A 16,287-nucleotide genomic window follows, 5' to 3' on the forward strand; every position below is an offset into this window, starting at 1 on the left:
GATGCCCAAAATCCTCACACGACCTTACATTTACATTTTAGTCATTTAGCAGACGCTCTTATCCAGAGCGACTTACAGGAGCAATTAGGGTTAAGTGCCTTGCTCAAGGGCACATCGACAGATTTTTCACCTAGTCGGCTCAGAACCAGCGACCTTTCGGTTACTGCCACAACGCTCTTAACCACTAAGCTACCTGCCGCCCACTTGTCTGAAGGTCCCAGGTACCCGTTGGAAAAAACGAATAGAAGTATATATGGCGATACACTCCATGACCAAAAGTATGTGGACACCTGCTGGTCAAACATCTCATTCAAAATTCATGGGCATTAATATGGAGTTGGTCCCCCCTTTGTTGCTATAACAGCCTCCACTCTTCTGGGAAGGTTTTCCACTAGATGTTGGAACATTGCTGTGGGGACTTGCTTCCATTCAGCCACAGGAGCATTAGTGAGGCCGGGCACTGATGTTGGGCGATTAGGCCTGGCTCGCAGTCGACGTTCCAATTCATCCCAAAGGTGTTCGATGGGGTTGAGGTAAGGGCTCTGTGTAGGCCAGTCAAGTTCTTCCACACCGAACTCGACAAACCATTTCTGTATGGACCTCGCTTTGGGCACGGGGGTATTGTCATGCTGAAACAGGAAAGGGCCTTCCCCAAACTGTTGCCACAAAATTGGAAGCACAGAATTGTCTAGAAAGTCATTCTATGCTGTAGCGTTAAGATTTCCCTTCACTGGAACTAAGGGGCCTAGCCCCAACCATGAAAAACAGCCCCAGACCATTATTCCTCCTCTATCAAACTTTACAGTTGGCACTATACATTGGGGCAGGTAGTGTTCTCCTGGCATCCGCCAAACCCAGATTTGTCTGTCGGACTGCCAGATGGTGAAGCGTGATTCATCACTCCAGAGAACACGTTTCCACTGCTCCAGAGTCCAATGACGGCAAACTTTACACCACTCCAGCCGACGCTTGGCATTCTGCATGGTGATCTTAGGCTTGTGTGCGGCTGCTCAGCCATGGAAACCCATTTCATTAAGCTCCCGACTAACTGTTCTTGTGCTGACGTTGCTTCCAGTGGCAGTTTGGAACTCGGTAGTGAGTGTTGCAACCGCACATCAGCATTCGGCGGTCCCGTTCTGTGAGCCTGTGTGGCCTACCACTTCGCGGCTGAGCCGTTGTTGCTCTTAGACGTTTCCACTTCTCAATAACCGCACTTACAGTGGACTGGGGCAGCTCTAGCAGGGCAGAACTGACTTGTTGGAAAGGTGGCATCCTATGACAGTGCCACGTTGAAAGTCACTGAGCTCTTCAGTAAGGCCATTTTACATTTACATTTTAGCCATTTAGCAGACGCTCTTATCCAGAGCGACTTACAGTTAGTGAGTGCATACAATTATTAATTTTTTCATACATTCTACTGCCAGTGTTTGTCTATGGAGATTGCATGGCAGTGTGCTCGAATTTTATACACCTGTCATTTGGCTGAAATAGCCAAATCCACTAATTTGAAGAGGTGTGCAAATACTTTTGTATATATAGTGTCCTTTAATGCCTAAAATAAGGGGATAAATAAACTTCAAAACTAGATTTTTTGGGGACTATCTGTTCCATGTAGTGTATCTGTTATTCAATGTGTTTCTATTGGCTAATAGCAGTAACACCAAATTCAATGTTTTATCCAAAATCTATTTTTTTTTATATATATACACCTTAAGGGGTCTTACAATTCTAAGTCAAATAGCTAAATGATCCTTGCTATGACCATCATAAAACAATTTCATAGCTTAGTAGAAACCAACTCACGTTTTAACTTGGTCCGCTTGCATTTCTTAATGAACCAAATCTGAAATTAGGCCAAATCAGCAAGTGCAGTCACCCTTTAAAACTAACGAATGACATGTTGCACCTCTACCTTGCTACCTTTCAGACGGACCAAGGAGGAGGGCAGATGAGAACAGCAGGCCAGTGGAGAACTAAGAACAGCAGCAGCCAGAGGCAACTGGTAGGGAAGATGATTATATAGGTGACCCAGACACAGGCCCAAAGGAGGTTAAAGGACAATTCCACCACTTTATACCCAGTTATTATGCTGTTAGTATATACGCACTTGTAACAGATGTTTAATCGTACTCTCCTTGCGTTGTGTTTAGTTTAAAGAAATCACCCCCGCCAGTGGTCCCAGTTGATCGTTATTTATTATCTGTGATTAAATAGGAAACAGCACGTTAGTTGTGCAGAGCTTAATGATGTTGATGGCTGTCGACAGTAAAATCCCTTGCATCACATTTTCATTCTGAGGAGACCTGACGTTCGCGATCCCCCCCCCCGTATCTGCAAGCCTTATTGTCATCGGAATTGAACCAACCAATAAGAGTGTTTGAACATTAAATACACGTTTCTTTAGAGGCAAGTGGAAACATAACCAACCCTGTTACACACTATTGTAAGATTTGATACACATGTTTATGTCTATCGTTTTTGTTAGTCATGCTGGCACCATTCCTCATTGGCATTATGCAGCTTCTGTGTTGCCCTCGTATACAGCATACTACGATTCCCAGGGTGCATTTTGTCTCCCATGATGCAATGCTTCGACTCGTTAGCCTGCAATTAGTTTAGCAAGCTGGCTATTAAGCCCAGACAAAGCTTAGTCTAAATATATTGCTTATGTCATAAGTTCTGATTGCATTTCACGTTACCTTTGGGTTGTAAATATATTAGAATGCTTGCTTGAATGTCATGCTGGAATGTGTGTTCATGTCATTGTCACCAATCAACTGCAATACAATCACAATTATTTCGAATTTAGATGCTAACTAGCTACGCTAACCAGAACGGAGTTACTGTAACTAGTTAACATGCTAGCTAGCCCAATTGCTAACGTTCCACAGTAGGCCAGGCCTGTGCAATGCATTGCTAAAACCTGGTTGCTCCTCACTTTTCCCGGAACTGAGTTTCCTGCAGGATTCAACTGCAGGCACTGCGTGGTGCAGTATGGAAAATGTATGCACTAACTAACTGTAAGTCGCTCTGGATAACAGCGTCTGCTAAATGACTAAAAAATGTATTGTAAAATGTAAAAATGTAATGCTTTAATACAGCAAGCCTATAAACTTTTGCACAGCTGAGAATAAGATCCATTATCCGAGAGTTCATTATTTCCACGTTTGATCATTTGGTGGGATGATATTTCATTTCTATCAACTCCATTGCCTTGTTCCTTCCATAGATAGTCGCAGGCCTGTGCATGCATTATATACAATAGCTTGCTGCACAATTTATTTTCCCAGAACTGAGTTTCCTGCAGGGGGCTGCAGCACAACCTCTGTTCATAGAGCAGACTGTCTGTTGTCAAAAACCCCTTTGATCTCTTTCTACCAATGCTGGCTGGAAGTTGAAAGCAGAGCAGAGCATGACAACTTACCAGGCACTCCACCTGTACTCCACCTGTACCTACCGATAGATACTCTGTCATCTCAGTCTGCAGGCACCAGACTTCAAGGCAGGTGTCCGTCTCAAACACTAATATACGTCATAAACACATACACACAAATACTATAAATTTGTCTGCTCTCTCTATTTGTCAAAATCCCAATTCCTTCATTATGTTTACGTTCCAAATGGCACCCTATATTTGACTTTTTACCCCTTTTTCTCCCCAATTGGTAGTTAAAGTCTTGTCCCATCGCTGCAACTCCCGTAAGGCCTCGGGAGAGGCGAAGGTCAAGAGCCTTGCGTCCTCCGAAACACGACCCCGCCAAGCCGCACTGCTTCTTGACACACTGCTCGCTTAACCCGGAAGCCAGTTGCACCTTCTTGTACAGCTGGCGACCGAAGTCAGCGTGCATGCGCTGAGTCAGCGTGCATGCGCCAAACCCTCCCCTAACCCGGACGACACTGGGCCAATCGTGCTCCACCTCATGGGTCTCCAGGTCACGGCCGGGCTGCGACACAGCACGGGAATCGAACCCGGATCTGTAGTGACGCCTCTAGCACTGCGATGCTGCGCCACTCGGGAGGCCCAGAGTGCACTACTGTTGACCAGAGCCAGGACATAGGGTGCTATTTGGGATGCACTCCAGGCTCTGAGGGGACCTGAGGAGATAGCATCAGAACTGGGATGAGTTGACACTTGTGAATTAACATCACCATGTAAAACACGTGCAATATACCTGCCTTTCTCACACACACACACACACTCTCTCTCTCACATTCACGCCACGATAAATGTTTGGCTGTCTCACAATCCTGATCAAAGTTCCAAAGGCTGGGCCTAATATAGTGTATAAGAGGTCATACAATAAAGTTTTGTAGTGATCCTTATGTTGATGATGTAAATAATATTTGCTGGTCTGTGGTGTATAATGAGGAGCAACCAGACGCTGCACTTGACACATTTATGAAATTGCTTATTCCAGTTACTAATAAGCATGCACCCATTAAGAAAATTACTGTAAAAACTGTGAAATCCCCTTGGATTGATGAGGAACTGAAAAATGGTATGGTTGAGAGGGATGAGGCAAAAGGTATGGCAAATAAGTCTGGCTGCACAACCGATTGGCAAACGTACTGCAAACTGAGAAATCATGTGACTAAACTGAATAAAAAGAAGAAGAAACTCCACTATGAAACAAAGATAAATGACATAAAGAATGATAGTAAAAAGCTTTGGAGCACCTTAAATGACATTTTGGGCTAAAAGGCAAACTCTGCTCAATCATTCATTGAATCAGATGGCTCATTCATCACAAAACCCACTGATATTGCCAATTACTTTAAGGATTTTTTTAATTGGCAAGATCAGCCCTCAGGTTCGGAGGGAAGCAAAAGTCATTCTGTAAAGCCCCCTTTACTGGCTCAAATAGCCGACCAATCAGCCTGTTACCAACCCTTAATAAACTTCTGTAAAAAATGGTGTTTGACAAGATACAATGCTATTTTACAGTAAACAAATTGACAACAGACTTTCAGCACGCTTATAGGGAAGGACATTCAACAAGCACAGCACTTACAAAAATGACTGATGATTGGCTGAGAGAAATTGATGATAAAATGATTGTGGGGGCTGTTTTGTTAGACTTCAGTGTGTCTTTTGACATTATCGATCATAGTCTGCTGCTGGAAAAACGTATGTGTTATGGCTTTACACCCCCAGCTATAATGTGGATAAAGAGTTACCTGTCTAACAGAACACAGAGGGTGTTCTTTAATGGAAGCCTCTCCAACATAATCCAGGTAGAATCAGGAATTCCCCAGGGCAGCTGTTTGGCCCCTTACTTTTTTCAATCTTTACTAATGACATGCCACTGGCTTTGAGTAAAGCCAGTGTGTCTATGTATGCGGATGACTCAACACTATACACGTCAGCTACTACAGTGACTGAAATGACAGCAACACTTAACAAAGAGCTGCAGTTAGTTTCGGAATGGGTGGCAAGGAATAAGTTAGTCCTAAATATTTCCAAAACTAAAAGCATTGTATTTGGGACAAATCATTCACTAAACCCTAAACCTCAACTACATCTCATACTGAATAATGTGGAAATTGAGCAAGTTGAGGTGACTAAACTGCTTGGAGTAACCCTGGATTGTAAACTGTCTAGCACACAGCTCAGACAAACATGTATACCCCACAAGACATGCCACCAGAGGTCTCTTCACAGTCCCCGTCCAGAACAGACTATGGGAGGCGCACAGTGCTACTTAGAGCCATGACTACATGGAACTCTATTCCACATCAGGTAACTGATGCAAGCAGGTAAAAATGCACCTTATGGAACAACGGGGACTGTGAAGAGACACACACAAAGGTACAGACACATTCATATGCACACATGATGATATTGTTGTATGGTGGTATTAAATATTTTGTATTGTAGATATGTAGTGGTGTAATAATGTTATATGTTGTACTGTTTTATATTTTGTTTTATATGTAATTTAAGTGCTTTAATATGTTTGGAGTAGCTGCTGCCTTGGCAGGAACTAATGGGGATCCATAATAAACCCCAGGAAGAGTAGCTGCAGCCTTGGCAGGAACTAATGGGGATCCATAATAAACCCCAGGAAGAGTAGCTGCTGCCTTGGCAGGAACTAATGGGGATCCATAATAAACCCCAGGAAGAGTAGCTGCTGCCTTGGCAGGAACTAATGGGGATCCATAATAAACCCCAGGAAGAGTAGCTGCAGCCTTGGCAGGAACTAATGGGGATCCATAATAAACCCCAGGAAGAGTAGCTGCTGCCTTGGCAGGAACTAATGGGGATCCATAATAAACCCCAGGAAGAGTAGCTGCTGCCTTGGCAGGAACTAATGGGGATCCATAATAAACCCCAGGAAGAGTAGCTGCTGCCTTGGCAGGAACTAATGGGGATCCATAATAAACCCCAGGAAGAGTAGCTGCTGCCTTGGCAGGAACTAATGGGGATCCATAATAAATACAAATACAAACAAATAAGCAGACGTGGCAGACGAAGGGTAGCAGAACTTCTGTGTACTATGATGTTCAGACGCCACCTGGTGGACATATGTTACTTCACCAATAGAAATGGAAATCATTCTGCAGAAATTCCCAGACGGTACATCCTAAATTCAGATTGAATGTAGTTTTATTAAAGCTGGAACATTTGACATTTTCTCCAACATGTTAAAGTATTAAAGTGGTCTTTCTCAACAAACAACAAAGCACATTGCAATGCACAGCTTCAAAAGTTATATTACATGTGTTTTTCCTTGGCTTTTGAAAATCATTATTCACGATTCATTCACGATTATCCGTAACCATGGTAGCATCCACATTAATGTAGAAGTGTTTAGAAACATATTATATTTTTATTTACCAGAAAAGTGACTCCAAAACTACACAATACATTATTTACCATTTTATTTCTATTGGGCACAAAATCATCTGAAACACAACCAAAACAAACAGCAAACGTATCCAACAAGTTTGTAGAGTCACAAGCTTCATGTGGTCATTGTGTGCTATGAATATGGGACCAAATACTAAACGTTTTACTACACATTAGTGAGTTTCTCACAATACTTCTGGTCCCATAAAATGGGGACTGTGTACAAAACGTTCTGTAATTTCTAAACGGTTCACCCGATATGGATGAAAATACCCTCAAATTAAAGCTGACAGCACTTTAACCTCATTGTCGTTGTAGAATTTCAAATCCAAAGTGCTGGAGTACAGAGTCAAAAAACACACAAAACAGCCCCATATGTCTAAATAACAGACCCATATAAGCTAGGTAAGAGACCCATATATCTAGGTAACAGACCCATATATCTAGGTAACAGACCCATATATCTAGGTAACAGACCCATATAACTAGATAACAGACCCATATAACTAGGTAACAGACCCATATAACTAGATAACAGACCCATATATCTAGGTAACAGACCCATATAACTAGGTAACAGACCCATATAACTAGATAACAGACCCAATAACTAGGTAACAGACCCATATATCTAGGTAACAGACCCATATATCTAGGTAACATACCCATATAACTAGGTAACAGACCCATATAACTAGATAACAGACCCAATAACTAGGTAACAGACCCATATATCTAGGTAACAGACCCATATATCTAGGTAACAGACCCATATAACTAGGTAACAGACCCATATAACTAGATAACAGACCCAATAACTAGGTAACAGACCCATATATCTAGGTAACAGACCCATATAACTAGGTAACAGACCCATATAACTAGGTAACAGACCCATATATCTAGGTAACAGACCCATATAACTAGGTAACAGACCCATATAACTAGATAACAGACCCATATATCTAGGTAACAGACCCATTTAACTAGGTAACAGACCCATATATCTAGGTAACAGACCCATATAACTAGGTAACAGACCCATATAACTAGATAACAGACCCATATATCTAGGTAACAGACCCATATATCTAGATAACAGACCCATATAACTAGGTAACAGACCCATATAACTAGATAACAGACCCATATATCTAGGTAACAGACCCATATAACTAGGTAACAGACCCATATAACTAGATAACAGACCCATATAACTAGATAACAGACCCAATAACTAGGTAACATACCCATATAACTAGGTAACAGACCCATATATCTAGGTAACAGACCCATATAACTAGGTAACAGACCCATATAACTAGATAACAGACCCATATATCTAGGTAACAGACCCATATATCTAGGTAACAGACCCATATAACTAGGTAACAGACCCATATATCTAGGTAACAGACCCAATAACTAGGTAACAGACCCATATAACTAGGTAACAGACCCATATATCTAGGTAACAGACCCAATAACTAGGTAACAGACCCATATATCTAGGTAACAGACCCATATAACTAGGTAACAGACCCATATATCTAGGTAACAGACCCATATAACTAGGTAACAGACCCATATAACTAGGTAACAGACCCAATAACTAGGTAACAGACCCATATATATAGGTAACAGACCCATATATCTAGGTAACAGACCCATATAACTAGGTAACAGACCCATATAACTAGATAACAGACCCAATAACTAGGTAACAGACCCATATATCTAGGTAACAGACCCATATAACTAGGTAACAGACCCATATAACTAGGTAACAGACCCATATATCTAGGTAACAGACCCATATAACTAGGTAACAGACCCATATAACTAGATAACAGACCCAATAACTAGGTAACAGACCCATATATCTAGGTAACAGACCCATATAACTAGGTAACAGACCCATATAACTAGATAACAGACCCATATATCTAGGTAACAGACCCATATAACTAGATAACAGACCCATATAACTAGGTAACAGACCCATATAACTAGATAACAGACCCATATATCTAGGTAACAGACCCATATATCTAGCTAACAGACCCATATAACTAGGTAACAGACCCATATAACTAGATAACAGACCCAATAACTAGGTAACAGACCCATATATCTAGGTAACAGACCCATATAACTAGGTAACAGACCCATATAACTAGGTAACAGACCCATATATCTAGGTAACAGACCCATATATCTAGGTAACAGACCCATATAACTAGGTAACAGACCCATATAACTAGATAACAGACCCATATATCTAGGTAACAGACCCATTTAACTAGGTAACAGACCCATATAACTAGATAACAGACCCAATAACTAGGTAACAGACCCATATATCTAGGTAACAGACCCATATATCTAGATAACAGACCCATATAACTAGGTAACAGACCCATATAACTAGATAACATACCCATATATCTAGGTAACAGACCCATATAACTAGGTAACAGACCCATATAACTAGATAACAGACCCATATAACTAGATAACAGACCCAATAACTAGGTAACAGACCCATATAACTAGGTAACAGACCCATATATCTAGGTAACAGACCCATATAACTAGGTAACAGACCCATATAACTAGATAACAGACCCATATATCTAGGTAACAGACCCATATATCTAGGTAACAGACCCAATAACTAGGTAACATACCCATATATCTAGGTAACAGACCCATATAACTAGGTAACAGACCCATATATCTAGGTAACAGACCCATATAACTAGGTAACAGACCCATATAACTAGGTAACAGACCCAATAACTAGGTAACAGACCCATATATCTAGGTAACAGACCCATATATCTAGGTAACAGACCCATATAACTAGGTAACAGACCCATATAACTAGATAACAGACCCAATAACTAGGTAACAGACCCATATATCTAGGTAACAGACCCATATAACTAGGTAACAGACCCATATAACTAGGTAACAGACCCATATATCTAGGTAACAGACCCATATAACTAGGTAACAGACCCATATAACTAGATAACAGACCCAATAACTAGGTAGACCCATATATCTAGGTAACAGACCCATATAACTAGGTAACAGACCCATATAACTAGATAACAGACCCATATATCTAGGTAACAGACCCATATATCTAGGTAACAGACCCAATAACTAGGTAACATACCCATATATCTAGGTAACAGACCCATATAACTAGGTAACAGACCCATATATCTAGGTAACAGACCCATATAACTAGGTAACAGACCCATATAACTAGGTAACAGACCCAATAACTAGGTAACAGACCCATATATCTAGGTAACAGACCCATATATCTAGGTAACAGACCCATATAACTAGGTAACAGACCCATATAACTAGATAACAGACCCAATAACTAGGTAACAGACCCATATATCTAGGTAACAGACCCATATAACTAGGTAACAGACCCATATAACTAGGTAACAGACCCATATATCTAGGTAACAGACCCATATAACTAGGTAACAGACCCATATAACTAGATAACAGACCCAATAACTAGGTAGACCCATATATCTAGGTAACAGACCCATATAACTAGGTAACAGACCCATATAACTAGATAACAGACCCATATATCTAGATAACAGACCCATATAACTAGGTAACAGACCCATATAACTAGGTAACAGACCCATATATCTAGGTAACAGACCCATATAGCTAGGTAACATACCCATATATCTAGGTAACAGACCTATATAACTATAATGGGACTGGGCTGGGACGGGACTGGGACTGGGACTGGGCTGGGACTGGGCTGGGACTGGGCTGGGACTGGGACTGGGCTGGGACTGGGCTGGGACTGGGCTGGGACTGGGACTGGGCTGGGACTGGGCTGGGACTGGGGTGGGACTGGGCTGGGACGGGACTGGGCTGGGACTGGGCTGGGACTGGGCTGGGACTGGGCTGGGACTGAAGCTGGGACGGGACTGGGACTGGGACTGGAGCTGGGACTGGGCTGGGACGGGACTGGGACGGGACTGGGCTGGGACGGGACTGGGACTGGTTTGGGCTTGACGAGCCGTTCGTACAGAGCCTGGAGGCTCCTGATGGCCACCAGAGCTCTGAAGTACGGCGTTTTCATCTGGCCGGAGGTGAGCGGTGCACCGCCTGTCTCTCTCAGGGCGGAGACATAGTAATAGGCCTCGGACAGGAAGCCCATCGTGGAGGTCTCGTTGGTGGGTGTCAGCGGCACTCAAGATGTCCGCCAGCGTGGCGAAGACCTCAAGGAACCTGCCGGTGTGTTCGCTGTCTGCGAAAGCCTGCAGCTTCAGCTGGTCCCTGTAGAAGCGGAGGGAATGATCTGTGGTGGCGCCGAGGGGTGATTCGATGATGGAATCCACAAAACGCTGGTCTCTGGATGCCCTGGCAGACAGTCCAAATAGTCGAGGCTTGGGACTGTCCTTGTTTTGGTTCAGGGTCTGGAGGGCTTCCAGGTGCTGCCAGATTGCCATAGTCCCTTCTCCATCCACCATCAATTTGGAAGACACCAGGGAGATCTTCAGCAGCCTGGACATCTCGTGCATATCCACCAGGACCTGGATCCTCCTGTCCGGGAGAGCCGGGTCAGGGAGAGCCGGGTCCAGGTTGGAGGGATCTGAAACATCCATCTTGGCTCCAAGCTCTTTCAGAACACGGACGTTGGTCGCTGAACATCCGCCCAATGTAATGGCTGCGACCTCCGCTTCCATGTCATCCAGCTTTTTATTTTTTATTTTTTTTTATTTAACCTTTATTTAACTAGGCAAGTCAGTTAAGAACAAATTCATATTTACAATGACGGCCTACCAAAAGGCAAAAGGCCTTCTGCGGGGACGGGGGCTGGGATTAAAAATACAAATATAGGACAAAACACACATCACTGTGATGAAGGAGTCAGGCGCAGGAGGGTAAATCACAGAACAACAGGCTTTATTCCGCAAAATAAAGGTTTACGCAGAAATGCGTCAAACACACTCCAGGGCACAAAACAGGCGCACTGGAAAATACAAGGCACACGGGAAATACTCCCGTCGATACACAATACACGAGCTCCACCGAGCTTCACTAACCTCCACAATAAACAATCACCCACAAGGACAAGGGGGCAGAGGGAACACTTATACAATGACTAATGAGGGAATAAGGACCAGGTGTGTGTCATTGAAGACAAGACAAATGGAGTGATGATAAATGGATCGGCAGTTGCTAGTAAGCCGGTGACGCCGAACGCCGAAACCTGCCCGAACAAGGAGGGGAAGCAGCCTCGGTGGAAGTCGTGACAATCACGACAAGAGAGACACCACAACACTACATAAAGAGAGACACCACAACACTACATAAAGAGAGACGCCACAACACTACATAAAGAGAGACACCACAACACTACATAAAGAGAGACACCACAACACTACATAAAGAGAGACACCACAACACTACATAAAGAGAGACACCACAACACTACATAAAGAGAGACACCACAACACTACATAAAGAGAGACACCACAACACTACATAAAGAGAGACACCACAACACTACATAAAGAGAGACACCACAACACTACATAAAGAGACACCACAACACTACATAAAGAGAGACGCCACAACACTACATAAAGAGAGACGCCACAACACTACATAAAGAGAGACACCACAACACTACATAAAGAGAGACACCACAACACTACATAAAGAGAGACACCACAACACTACATAAAGAGACACCACAACACTACATAAAGAGAGACGCCACAACACTACATAAAGAGAGACGCCACAACACTACATAAAGAGAGACACCACAACACTACATAAAGAGACACCACAACACTACATAAAGAGAGACGCCACAACACTACATAAAGAGAGACACCACAACACTACATAAAGAGAGACACCACAACACTACATAAAGAGACACCACAACACTACATAAAGAGAGACACCACAACACTACATAAAGAGAGACGCCACAACACTACATAAAGAGAGACACCACAACACTACATAAAGAGAGACACCACAACACTACAAAAAGAGAGACCTAAGACAACAACATAGCATGGTAGCAACACATGACAACAACATGGTAGAAAAACAACATGGCAGCAGCACAAAACATAGTACAAACATTATTAGGCACAGACAACAGCACAAAGGGCAAGAAGGTAGAGACAACAATACATCACGCGAAGCAGCCACAACTGGCAGTAAGAGTGTCCATGTTTGAGTCTTTGAATGAAGAGATGGAGATAAAACTGTCCAGTTTGAGTGTTTTTTGCAGCTCGTTCCAGTCGCTAGCTGCAGCGAACTGAAAAGAGGAGCGACCCAGGGATGTGTGGGCTGTGGGGACCTTTAACAGAGTGACTGGCAGAACGGGTGTTGTATGTGGAGGATGAGGGCTGCAGTAGGTATCTCAGATAGGGGGGAGTGAGGCCTAAGAGGGTTTTATAAATAAGCATCAACCAGTGGGTCTTGCGCCGGGTATACAGAGATGACCAGTTTACAAAGGAGTATAGAGTGCAGTGATGTGTCCTATAAGGAGTATTGGTGGCAGGTAGCTCAGTGGTTAAGAGCGTTGTGCCAGTAACCGAAAGGTCGCTGGTTCTAATCCCTGAGCCGACTAGGTGAAAAATCTGTCGATGTGCCCTTGAGCAAGGCACTTAACCCTAATTGCTCCTGTAAGTCGCTCTGGATAAGAGCGTCTGCTAAATGACGTAAATGTAATTGAAGGCAGAGACGCACCAGGTTGACAGGGAACATCACTTTAACATCGTCATGTAAGCTCACCAGCATGAATGTGACCATGTCTCTGGCCATCAGCAAGGTCTCGTCCAGCTCCATCCCAGCACAACTCCCTCATCCCCGTAACACTCCTCCTCCTGGATGTCCGGTTCCCCCATTAGAAGGGCTCTCTGCCCTCTCCCTTCTCCTCATTCACCTTAGCCTCCAGCGACTCCAGCACAGTGTGGTTGAAACCAGGGCTGCTGTTAGTGACACCGAACCATCTCCTGATGGTGGCTTGGTCTGGCAGCCGCAGGGCGAAGGTGTGACGGATGTACCTGTAGACTTGGGCGGAAGGTGAAGGTCCTTATGGCTCTGCTTGGATCACATTTTAAAGGCCTCAACTTTCATAAAGTCAGTATACATACTTTACCTGTTTTTTTCCACCTTCTCGACAATAAATAGAGTTAAGGAGGATATCAACGCTTTTGCAGCCCGAATGGAGAATGTTTTATGTATAGACGGCTGCATACAATGCCTTTCGACTTAAAGATGAAAAGTCTCAATATCGCCGTCTGTCGGCCTAGGCTTTGGGCTAAATAATGCCATGCTAACTAACGTTAGCTAGCTAATTTACTGGCTAGCTAGCCAAGCCAGTTTTAGCTAGCTACATGAGAAAACGTGAGGAGAATAGGACTGCTTGCTGGGTGTAGTGTGCGCCAGTTTGATTAGCTAGGTTAATTCACTTTACAATTTGCTGGCAAGCTACTCATGGTAGAACCAAGCTACTCATGGTAGAACCAAGCTACTCATGGTAGAACCAAGCTACTCATGGTAGAACCAAGCTACTCATGGTAGAACCAGCATGGCAATTAGTCACGGATCTTGGAGCGGCATGTCTCCATCATCTGTTGTATTGGCCCCGTGTAGCTCAGTTGGTAGAGCATGGCGCTTGCAACGGCAGGGTTGTGGGTTCGATTCCCACGGGGGGCCAGTATGAAAAATAAATAAATGTATGCATTCACTAACTGTAAAGTCGCTCTGGATAAGAGCGTCTGCTAAATGACGTAAATGTATTGACTGATGTGACAAATTTGTTTAAAAGTATATAGCTAGCTAGCTATATGTATTGATTTGAACGCATAGCCCCCTGATCAGATTTGATCAAAGATGATCTGTTTAGCACAGTTTTCTACTCAAACTCAAATTCTTCTTCTTCTATGATAAAATGGCGGTCCGCAAACAAACGTTAAAGGTGCATGCCGCCACCGACTGTGCTGGAGTGTGTGGTCTGCACCCCAGACCCCTCCCCTGCACCCCAGACCCCTCCCCTGCACCACAGACCCCTCCCTCAAATCCCAAACCCCTCCCCTGCACCCCAGACCCCTCCCCAGACCCCTCCCTCAAACCCCAAACCCCTCCCCTGCACCCCAGAACCCTCCCCAAACCCCTCCCCTGCACCCCAGACCCCTCCCTCAAACCCCTCCCCTGCACCCCAGACCCCTCCCTCAAAATATATAAGGAGATGTGGTATATTACCTGTAATATATAAGGAGATGTGGTATATTGCCTGTAATATATAAGGAGATGTGGTATATTGCCTGTAATATATAAGGAGATGTGGTATATTACCTGTAATATATAAGGAGATGTGGTATATTGCCTGTAATATATAAGGAGATGTGGTATATTACCTGTAATATATAAGGAGATGTGGTATATTACCTGTAATATATAAGGAGATGTGGTATATTACCTGTAATATATAAGGAGATGTGGTATATTACCTGTAATATATAAGGAGATGTGGTATATTACCTGTAGAATATATAAGGAGATGTGGTATATTACCTGTAGAATATATAAGGAGATGTGGTATATTACCTGTAGAATATATAAGGAGATGTGGTATATTACCTGTAGAATATATAAGGAGATGTGGTATATTACCTGTAATATATAAGGAGATGTGGTATATTACCTGTAGAATATATAAGGAGATGTGGTATATTACCTGTAGAATATATAAGGAGATGTGGTATATTACCTGTAGAATATATAAGGAGATGTGGTATATTACCTGTAGAATATATAAGGACATGTGGTATATTACCTGTAATATATATAAGGAGATGTGGTATATTACCTGTAATATATATATATATATATATAAGGCAATGTTTATTTGACCCCCTTTCAAACATCCCCTTGTTTACCACTTTCTTGCAGGTATCAAATCAAATGTAATTTGTCACATGCTTCGTAAACAACAGGTGTAGACTAACAGTGAAATGCTTCCGGGTCCTTTTCCAACAATGCACTTTACCCCTACCTACAGGTACATATTACCTCAATTACCTCGACTAACCTGTACCCCCACACATTGACTCGGTACCGGTACCCCCTGTATATAGCCTCATTATTGTTATTTTATTGCGTTATTTAAATAAACTAAAATAAATTAACTTTAGTTTATTTAGTAAATATTTTCTTAACTCTTATTTTCCTTAAAACTGCATTGTTGGTTAAGGGCTTGTAAGTAAGCATTTCACTGTAAGGTTGTATTCAGCGCATGTGACAATTTTTTTTTACTTTTTTTTATTGGCATACCCCTTTTATACATACAAGTGGGTAACTGGCAAATTTGGACGGGTGGGAGGTGTTGTGTGTGGTGCATTTCA

This window comes from Coregonus lavaretus (assembly GCF_964263955.1).
Source record: "Coregonus lavaretus genome assembly, chromosome: 23".
In the NCBI taxonomy this organism is placed as follows: domain Eukaryota; kingdom Metazoa; phylum Chordata; class Actinopteri; order Salmoniformes; family Salmonidae; genus Coregonus; species Coregonus lavaretus.